We start from the raw sequence: 10,757 nt of genomic DNA, 5'->3' as shown, positions 1-10,757 counted from the left end.
CACCATAGCTAAGATCTGGAAACAGCCTAAGTGCCCATCAGCAGATGAGTGGATTAAAAAACTGTGGTACATCTACGAGAGAGAGAGAGAGAGAGAGAGAGAGAGAGAGAGAGAGAGAGAGAGGGAAATTGGCAAACCAAACAAAATTACTTGCTTACATTAGAAGTCACAAGCCATTGGTTACACAGGCCAGCTATATTCATTGTGGGTAGAAATTCCACAAGGCATGACAACCAGAACATGAGGAATATTGGGGATAAATTTGGAGGCCGGCTATTTTAGTTTGCCCCACTGGACTACAATGATTCACATTCCTCCCATATGCAAAATAGTCACTTCCTCCCAATGCCCTCAAAAATCTCATTGCATTACAGCATCAAAGTCCCAAATCTTACTATCTAAATAAAGTCCATGTGCAAATGAGTCTCCTTGGATCCAGTTCTGAGCTCTCAGTATGAAGACCTGTGAATTAAACAGACAAATTATTTGTGCACCACACTCCCAACATACAATGTTTAGGATAGACAAAGGATAACCTTTATAAATTCCCCACTGAAGGAAAAAAAATGACAATAGGAAGCATATAGGAGTAACTGGTCGACAGTGACTGAATTCCCACCAGGCACATGTTAGCAGTTCCTTCATTAGGACTAAGGGCCTGCCATGATTCTCCATATTTCTTTGCTTTCTGTACTGTGGGTCCTTAATTCTACCCTTCCAGTTTTTTGTTGCTTTGTGTGTGTGTTTTGTCAGAAAATGCAGCCTGTGTTTGCAGCTGAGTAATTTTATCAGTTTGCTTCCTGTAGATAAAATGCTTGGGGATCCAAAATTTTTATTCTGTACTGTCTCTGTCCCTTTCATATCAAGCTGACAGTGTTTCTGCCTGTATAATTCTCTTAAAATGTTTTTTGTCCCTTATGACTCATATTTGGATTCATTTCATTAGATAAAAGACATACACATAAGCATCTTCAAGATAACATTTTCTACTTTTGAGTTAAGCTGAGGCTATGAGAGCAAAGCTCTGCTATTTAGCTGAATTACCACCTTATATCTTTCTGAGGTTTTAACAAAGGATTTTATAATCACATTTATGTCTGTATTTTAAAATCATAATGTCCTGGCTTAAAAAATAAGCATTTCATATCTCTCATAGTTTCTTTGGGTCAAATATTCACGGGTGCCTTAACTGAGTGATTCTGGTTAAGTGTCTCATGTGAGGTTGTGGTGAAAATGGGGGCTAGGGATGCATTTGAAGGCATGGTGAGGGTTGGCAAATCTACTTGCAAGGATCACTCACATGGCTGGCAAGTAGTTTTTGGTGTTGGCAGGAAGTCTCAGTTCATCCCCATGCGTCCCTTTCCACAAGGCTGCTTGAGTGTTTTCATGATATGACAGATGTCTTTCCACAGAGTAAATGATCCAAGAGAGGACAGGAGGCAAGATAGAAGCTGAAATATTTATGGAAATACAGGCTAAATTATCCTGGAGAGATTCTTAGGAGTCACACAAAACCACTTCTACACTATGCTGTTTGGCATTCAGGCATCCATGATTCAAAGTGGGTGAGTACTGACCAAGACACAAATATTGGGAGAAGTAGAGCATACGGGCCACACTGAGAGCTAACCCCCATATTGCCTTCTAATGAAAGGAAATAGATATTAAACAATGATATGGTCAAATATGTTAAATGCTATAAATAAGAATAAAGAAAAGAAGATCAGGGTTAGGGGATAGTGAGAGAGCAGTTTGTAGTAATAAATAAGATAGAGTAGGCCTCATTGAAAACATGTATAAAGAACTGAAGAAAGTAGTATTACAGTACCAATATTCTAATAATATACTGCTATATTTTATTTAAAAGTGTATTATATTTTAAATCACAGAATCAATTCAATTTACTAAGAAAACATATTTCTTGTTATGTCTAAGATTGCACACAAAGCTCATAAAAGCCTTTCCAAGGATTTGTTGCTCATACGCCTTGCATAAGAGGATTACAAGTTAGTAGTAAAAGGATTTACAATAATTCTTAGTGATCTTTACTTATTTGTGAATTCTTAACCATTTTAAAAGTTATTGAGCTATTCCTCTTATTTACAAAAGCATCTAATGCTTTATGCATATAAAATATGTTAGATATATGTAACTAATGAAGTATAATAATAAAGTCAATTTTCTTATAAATTATATATTGCATGTATCCCTCTGAAATTTTTTTCCAACAACATTGTGTTTTTAAGATTCACTTGTATTGCTGTATATACTTTTTTTACTTAATTTTATCTATGCTCAATATTCCACTGGGTAGATAGAGCACAATTTATTTATACTTTCTATGGCCAATAAATACTTAGTTCCAATCATTTTTGCATTAAAAGTAATGATGCTGAGAAAACTCTTGGAAAAGCTCTTCTAGGGTGGAAGTGAAGTAGGTCAAGACACCACTTAGAGTAATAACAATAACAATTATAAAAATAGATACCAATGGATAAATTTAACAAAGATTTTATAAGCCCTTTCTGTAGACAAATCTAAAACCTTGTTGAGACAAAATAGGGGGAAAATAGAGATATGTTCTCTTTTCCTCAACTTTCTTTAATCTTTAGATTAATTGCAATTTCAATAAAAATCTTACACAGTTTCAAAGACACTCTGACAGCTGATAATAAAATTAGTATAAATGTTTTAAAACCTAAGAACAGGTAAGACACACCTAGCAAAGAAGACTAATAAGTTTTGGGATATCTCCCATCCAGATGCAGTGAAGTTCAAAGCCATCTAACTTTTACTATGTATAATGATTACTTTTTTCTTTAAGCAGATGTATCCCCCCTGGGGGGGGGATTTAACATCAAATGCATGTGGACATCTTAGCCTCACTGTGTATCAAAATTATATCAAATAACTATTAAAATAATATTTTAGCATATAAATTAAGTGTCCCTCAGTGGGACTAAATAACTACAGAGTAAAATTATTGAATTATCTATATGAATTTTAATGACTGTTATCAGAGATATTTGCTTAATTTGTAGTAATAATTGACTGACGGTATTCTGATAATGTCCCCATAGACTTTTCAGAATCTGTTCTCTGAGGTGACTGCCAGTTTCAAATTGTGTGGCCTGAGAGATCTAAATATCTTTGATCACATTCCTAGAGAAAGTGGGAGTAAGAACAAAGCCTAAACTTTCTATGAAAGGATGCCAGGCCAAATGGGAGTTCTACCATTTCACCTGACCCCATGCTTTGATCTCTTCCCACCATAACTGGATCAGAGTTTGTAATGAAATATTTCAACTTCTCCTCTGGCCAAAGTTCAGTAAGGCTGCTTAATAAAATCCTGTGAGACATACCAATTTGTAATAAGCAAAATTTTCAAACAGAATTCAGCTTTTGAATATATAGGGTGTCCCAAAAAATGTATACACACACTATTTTGAATCATAATAAAGGCAATGTATATTAAAATACATTTCATTTTCAAAATTATGCTATCAGCTGTTCAAGTGTGTATACATTTTTCTAGGACACCCTGTATATAAATGCACATGAGTATGACACATGTTCAACTGGCTTACAAGAGGAACACAAAACCAACACTTCACTTAATGGATTATCCATTTTATATTTTACAATTCCTAGTATTAATATTTGCCTTTTCCCATTAAAAATGTCACATTTTTATTTGATTTAATTACTTCTTCTAGGAAGCCTTATATAACCCCTTAAAGAACTCATCACTCTCTTTGTATGATGTTAATATTGAGGACACACATCTTTCATAGCTGTGTAGTCCCTTGTTCTACCAAACTGTGCACATGACTGCTTTTCCTTATCTATATATATAAAAGCCTAAGCGACCGTTACGACCGGTAGACCATACAACCGGTCGACCAGTCACTATGACGCGCACTGACCACCAGGGGGCAGACATCTAACGCAGGAGCTGCCCCCTGGTGGTCAGTGCTCTCCCATAGCCAACCTCCAGCAGCTGGCCAACTTCCTGTGGTCCTTCCCCCCAGCTGGCAGGCCCCAATTGGCCCCTATTGGGACTGGGCGAGACGGCCCCAATTGCTGACCAGGCTGAGGGACCCCACCTGTGCATGAATTCATGCACCGGGCCTCTAGTAGATTATAATCTCTTGGAAACATATGGCACCCTGTTCATCTTATTTTTCCTTCCATAATCAATTCTTTTACAGCTTCCCCTACTTTGACTCAAACAGCCCTTGAGTGTTGTTTTTAGAAAATCATTACATGATCTGTTGTTCAAGCCTACTTATGATGTTCATCGATCCATGCTACAATACTTAATGTTTCCCATGTGTCAACTATGGTGCTAGGTACTAGGTATAAAAACATGAAGATGCCTGGCCATTGTGGCTCAGTGGTTGAACAATGACCCATGAAACAGGAGGTCATGGTTAGATTCCCAGTAGGGGCCATGCAGGATGATTCTCTCTCATCACTGATGTTTCTATCTCTCTCTTTCTCCCTTCCTCTCTCTCTGAAATCAATAAAAACATTTAAAAAAAAATAACATGAAGAGGCATAGTTTTCCCTTAAAGAATTCAAAGACCAGGCAGACAGAATACAACACTAATAATTGCAATGCAATAAGTGCTATGATATAAGCAGGAAAAGAATGATCTGGAAACATATATTTAGTAACTGATTCTGGCTACTTGAGAAAAGATTCAAAGAAAAGGGGATGTATGAGCTTAACAAACTGGCAGATTTTTCTTCCAGGAGAACAAGACAAAAATCGGATTTTAAGAAAAATGTGTGCAAAACACACAGCCAAGAAAGGATCAGGCAGATCTAGTGAATAAGGAGCTGCTCTCTGTGTTTGGAGCATAAGTGGTCTGATGAGGAGAGGAGGGAGGTTGCAAAGTTAGCCAGAGAAACAGAACAGACCTTAGAAGCAATGTTAAGAACATATACTACATCTGAGGCAGCATGAATATGTAAGAAATCGTTAACTAAGGCAGAGACATAATCAAATTTAGCTTTAGGAACATCATTCTGATTGCAGAGAGAATGGACTTGGAGGTGAGGAAAGTTAAGAGGTTTTAAAATCTTCTAGAGGAAAGATGGGATGACCTTTCAAATGTGGAGGTATTGTGGCATGCAAAGATTAATTTGGTTGATACTAGTGACAGACTCAACTGAGCACAGTGAAAAGAGGAATCAATAGGATGAAAGGGTGATTTCCTGTTTCTTCTGTGAGACACTGAAAATTAGAAGGACCTCTCTAGGTTTAAATAATATTTGTGGAGCCTTGATAACATATAGGCAAATATAACTAGTAAATAAATACCCTGGAATTTAAGAGTAAGGTTAGAATTGCTGACTGGAAGTTACCAGTTACTTGTAACTGGTAATTAAAACCATGAAAGTAGATTAAATCACCCAAAGTTTATATGGAAAGTAATAATGAAAAAGATAAAATAGTAGACCTTGATTCATTTACTAACCTATAAGTAGTGGCCATGGGCTGGAGAGGGGGGAGGAATTAAGGGAGGCCTCTGAAGAATCCCAGAAAGAATTATCAAAAGAATTATCAAAGAATTATCAAAATAGAAGCCATGAGAGAACAGGCCAGTATCGAAAGCTGAAAATGCCTCAGGTCAGAGAAGAAGAGTTCAGTTAAATTTGTCAAATAAAAAGAAACTGCCACTTTCTAACTGAGAGGTTAGAAAGCCACTCAGAGCTGGACAAGAGTCAGAGACTAGATTTCCCAAGTTTTAGGTGCAGGCATGGAAGACATAACTATTTTTTTTAAATAAGAATGATGCTGAAGGAAAGGAGAGATGTAAGGCCATAGTTTTAGTGAAGATTTATGGTAGGCTTCTTTTTTGCCACGTGGAAAGAAGGAGCTAAAAGAATACATAAAATTAATGGGAAAGAAATAGAGAAGACAATGGGATAAAATTTCTGTAAAAGTGATGGGAACTGAGATATTGGTATATTAGTTTCTTACTGATGCTATAGCTTGTTAGCTTATAACTACAAAAATTTATTGTCTTACAGCTCTGGAGGTCAGAAGTCTAAAATACATTTTATAGGGATAAAAATCAAGATGTCAGTAGGGTTTCTAAAGGTTATAGGGGAGAAACCCTTTGTTTGCCTTTTCAAGATTCTAGAGGCTACCAGCATTTCTTGGTTTGTGGCCTCATCATCCATCTTCAAAGCTGGCTCATTTCATATTCAAATCAATCTCTCCCTCTCTCCCTTTCTCCTCACTTTCTGCTTTCATTGCATTTCTTCATATTTGCTCTGACTCTGACCCCTTTCTTATAAAGATCTTGTGAGTAAATTGGGTCAACCTAGATAATCCTGGACAATTTATCTCAACATCCTTAATTTAATCGCATCTGCAAAGTCTCTTTTGTCATGTAAGATAAAACATTCACAAGTGCTGGAGATTAAGATGTTGACTTTTTAGAGGAATCATTACTCTGTCTACCACACTGGGTAAGGGTTGAATGATCAAATTGGGACCAGACAATCCTCTTCTTTCAACAAGAGAGAAGGAGGCCAGAATGGGTGATGTCATATATAATTACAGAGGCACTGGTCCTGTCCGATGACCACATTATCTCCTTGGCAGCACTGGGAGGGTGAAGTATGCCACTGAGAAGAGGAACAAAGTTTTAGAAAGGGTACTAGAGTCTGCTGCAGATAACATGATTAGATACAGGTGAAGAAACCAAAAAGAAGCCTAAATGTGCGGAAGGGGAGTCCCTTGGCGCTAGAAAGCATAATGTACTCGTGAAACTTATTGGCTTAGCATGGAGATTTGTTCAACCTGGGAACAGAATCAAAGAATATAAGTAATTGGATTGATCAAGTGATGGATGTATGAAGGGTGCCTACAGTTTGAGAAATAAGGAGGAATATGAGCAAGGATCCTGGTGAATATGCATATCACTGAAGCCACTGATCCTAGCAGTAGATATGGTCAGGTTCAGTCTTCCCTGATTTAAAATTTTGTAAAAATTTATGTAATGTACAAGATAAGTGTGTATGTATGTGAGAGAGAGAGAGAGAGAGAGAGAGAGAGAGAGAGAGAGAGAGAGAGAGAATGGTCTTCAAGCCTTGGAAATGTAAAATTCTGGGCTATAGTATTGATAGATCAATATCTTTATGCATTCAAATTAAAAAATCATGTCAGTACCAAAATAACTTGGTAGAGGTTGAAACTTTGAAAGTAGAATTAGCATACTTAATAAATTCAACCTCATTCTTCTAATACATCATATCATATTGACCTACATTTTTTGAAAACTGTTTTTTTTAAACAGGCTGATTAATTTTACTGAAAGTTTATTTAACAAAGTTTAAAGTTAATCAGCAAATAGAGTTTTCCCACCAGCAGAGATAAAAAATATAATTTGCTACATAATTATTTGTAATTACTTTGTCATCAGATATCTTTTACCAGAAATCTAACTCTACCTCCCATTTAATCTGTTCTATTTAGTTTAAATCTATATCTCATTATTCTAATTTTAATTCATTAAAATGTTATGCCAATTTTATTAGCAGGTCAAAACCTATTGGTCAACATTCTTGAAGGCTACAACCTTTTCATTATTGATCATTTTATTGCTAAGTTTCCCTAAATAGAAGTGTACTGACAAGTCTTTCATTAAATATAAAATGTTCTTGTAATGATTTGGGCTTTTTTCTTAAAATATTGTATTATATTTTGTTTATTTTTTAATTTAAATTCTTTATTGTTTAAAGTATTACATATGTCTCCTTTTTCCCCCATTGACCGCTCCCCAGCCGTTCCCACCCCCCAGCACATGCCCTCACCCCCCTAATATCTGTGTCCATGGGTTATGCTTATATGCATGCATACAAGTCCTTTGATTGATCTCTTATCTCCAACCCCCTTCCCTTCCTTTCCTCTGAGGTTGGATGGTATATTTGATGCTTCTATGTCTCAGGATTTATTTTTGTTCATCATTTTATGCTGTTCATTATATTCCACAAATGAATGAGATCATGTGATATTTATATTTCTCTGACTGGCTTATTTCTCTTAGCATAATGCTCTCCAGGTCCACCCATGCTGTTGCAAATGGTATATTAGTAAATACCCTGCTATCTGTCTATGTTTCTCTTCTTGGCCTCATTTGCACAGACAACTGAGTAGATTTGTTGAATTTTGAACATTTTAAACCACTTAACAAATCAAATGCATATCAAACACCTAAAGAACTCTAAAAAAATACAGACGGTGGTGAGATTAGCAAATGTTTTGAAGAAAAGAAATGCCACACTCAGTGTTCTGATAGCAGTTGGCAGTGAAGAGAGATCAGAGGCAGGGCCTGGAAAGGAACGCATTCCCATAGTCAGTATGCTAAGGAATGCCGCCCCTAAGCCAAGGTAAAGATTATTAGAGATGGAAGAGAAATATGTAAAATAGGTGTAAAAGAAGCTGCCCTAACCATCTCACAATCTCACAGTTTTTCTGGAAACAATGTGACATTTCAGAGAGAAAATGTTTGGAGAAGTCAGAATTCTCTGCATGCCCGGAGTCTTCACATGCTTCACTCTGTAGGAGCCCATTTCTCCCAGGGCTCTGTGCTTCACTTGGAGGAAGGTGTCGAGAAAGGAGAGTCCATGCCTGCCACCACATCCACTTCTGCAGTCAGTACTCATGGCCTGCTTTTGCAGTGCACTATGGACGTAGATTTTTATTAGCCACTTCCTTAAAAAGACATGACCTACATATTATCTCTTTGAAATAAAGTGGCTTGAGTCTGAAACTCAGAGGGAGGGAAGGCAGGGGTAGGAAGAGATCAACCAATGAACTTGAATGCATATATGCATAACCATGGACACAGACAATGGGGTGGCGAAGGCCTGGGAGGGGAGGGGATAGAGCAAGTAGGAAGAGGTTAATGCAGTGGGGGAGGGATCTATGTAAAACTTTCAACAATAAAGATTTTTTAAAAAATAAAATGGCAAAATAAATAAATAAAGCGGCTTGAGAAAAAATTGTGTCTTGTTTAAGTATTTACATGTGTGACTCCCAATACTATGCTCTAGGGCAGCGGTTCTCAACCTGTGGGTCGAGACCCCTTTGGAGGTTGAACGACCCTTCCACAGGGGTCGCCTAAGACCATCGGAAAACACATATATAATTACATATTGTTTTTGTGATTAATCACTATGCTTTAATTATATTCAATTTGTAACAATGAAAATACATCCTGCATATCAGATATTTACATTACGATTCATAACAATAGCAAAATTACAGTTATGAAAATAATTTTATGGTTGGGGGTCACCACAACATGAGAAACTGTATTCAAGGTTCGCGGCATTAGGAAGGTTGAGAACCACTGCTCTAGGGTCACTGTCTTTTTTTTTTTTTTTTGAATAAAATAAGATGCCAGTACTGATAAATTCCTAATCCAAATGGATTAGTAACAAAATAAAGTTAATAAAAAATTTAAATGTAGTATAATATTAAAAACATTTAGTATTTAAATGTGACATACATTGTTTTTACTGTTAAAGAATAAGGAAATGAAAATATACCAAAATTCATTGTATTTACAGTTCAGTTTAGTTTTTCATTAAGTTTTCATGCAACAGAATTTTCTGTCTTGCTCTTGCAGTTAACACTTATATCTGAGAATAACCTATTAAGTAATTATGACTTTAGTAGTTTTAAACTGATTGAGAGACACTAAAAAAAGCATTAAAATTTTAGAACCATTAATCAACAAATAATTAGTCCTATTGGCAAAAAAATGCATTCACAAAGTATAACTGCCCAAACAGTGACTGAAATAAGCATGTTTCAGAGAATGTCATTTAGTAAACAAGAAAAATAAAATTTTCCCAGAGGAAAAATACCTATTATATGTTTGAATGTAAATATCTAATAGGGCCATTGCAACATTAATGTGCAAAATAACAAATTAGTGTTGACTCACCTGTGCACACATTAATGATCAAGAAATTAGCATAATATCTTTTTACGAAGATGGAGCCGAAAGCTAAGAAGGAAGCTCCTGCCCCTCCCAAAGCCGAAGCCAAAGCAAAGGCTTTGAAGGCAAAGAAAGCAGTGTTGAAAGGCGTCCACAGCCACAAATAAAAAGAAGATCCGCACGTCACCCACCTTCCGACGGCCAAAGACACGAAGGCTCCGGAGGCAGCCTAAATATCCTCGGAAGAGCGTGCCCAGGAGAAACAAGCGTGACCACTATGCCATCATCAAATTCCCCCTGGCTACCGAGTCAGCCATGAAGAAGATGGAAGACAATAATACACTAGTGTTCATTGTGGATGTCAAGGCCAACAAGCACCAGATCAAACCTGCTGTGAAGAAGCTCTATGACATTGACGGGGCTGAGGTCAACACCCCGATCAGGCCTGATGGAGAGAAGAAGGCATATGTTCGACTGGCTCCTGACTATGATGCTTTGGATTTGCCAACAAAACTGGAATCATCTACACTGAGTCCAGCTGCCTAATTCTAAATATAAAAATTTTACACTGTAAAAAAAAAAAAGAAATTAGCATAATAAAACAATATGCTTCAATTGAAGTTAATTTATATTTTAAAAAATAAACATGAACTTGATCAATTCAGAAAGTAATTTTTACATCTTAAATGAATTTCTTGTTTTACTGAGGGATTACTATTGCTTTCCTTTCACTAGCCTCTCCATTAGTGCTTTTAAAATATAACAAACAAAATTTTGACTAGTACTTCT

The 10,757-nt window shown here is 36.4% G+C and overlaps 1 pseudogene; it reads left to right on the top strand.

Moving 5' to 3' along the window:
- Positions 1-10,019: 10,019 nt before the first annotated feature.
- Positions 10,020-10,527, top strand: LOC102426500 (annotated as a pseudogene).
- The last annotated feature ends 230 nt before the right edge of the window (positions 10,528-10,757 follow it).

Source organism: Myotis lucifugus, unplaced genomic scaffold (genome assembly GCF_000147115.1).
Source record: "Myotis lucifugus unplaced genomic scaffold, Myoluc2.0 scaffold_71, whole genome shotgun sequence".
NCBI lineage: Eukaryota > Metazoa > Chordata > Mammalia > Chiroptera > Vespertilionidae > Myotis > Myotis lucifugus.
This window is presented reverse-complemented; position numbering and strand designations above follow the sequence as displayed.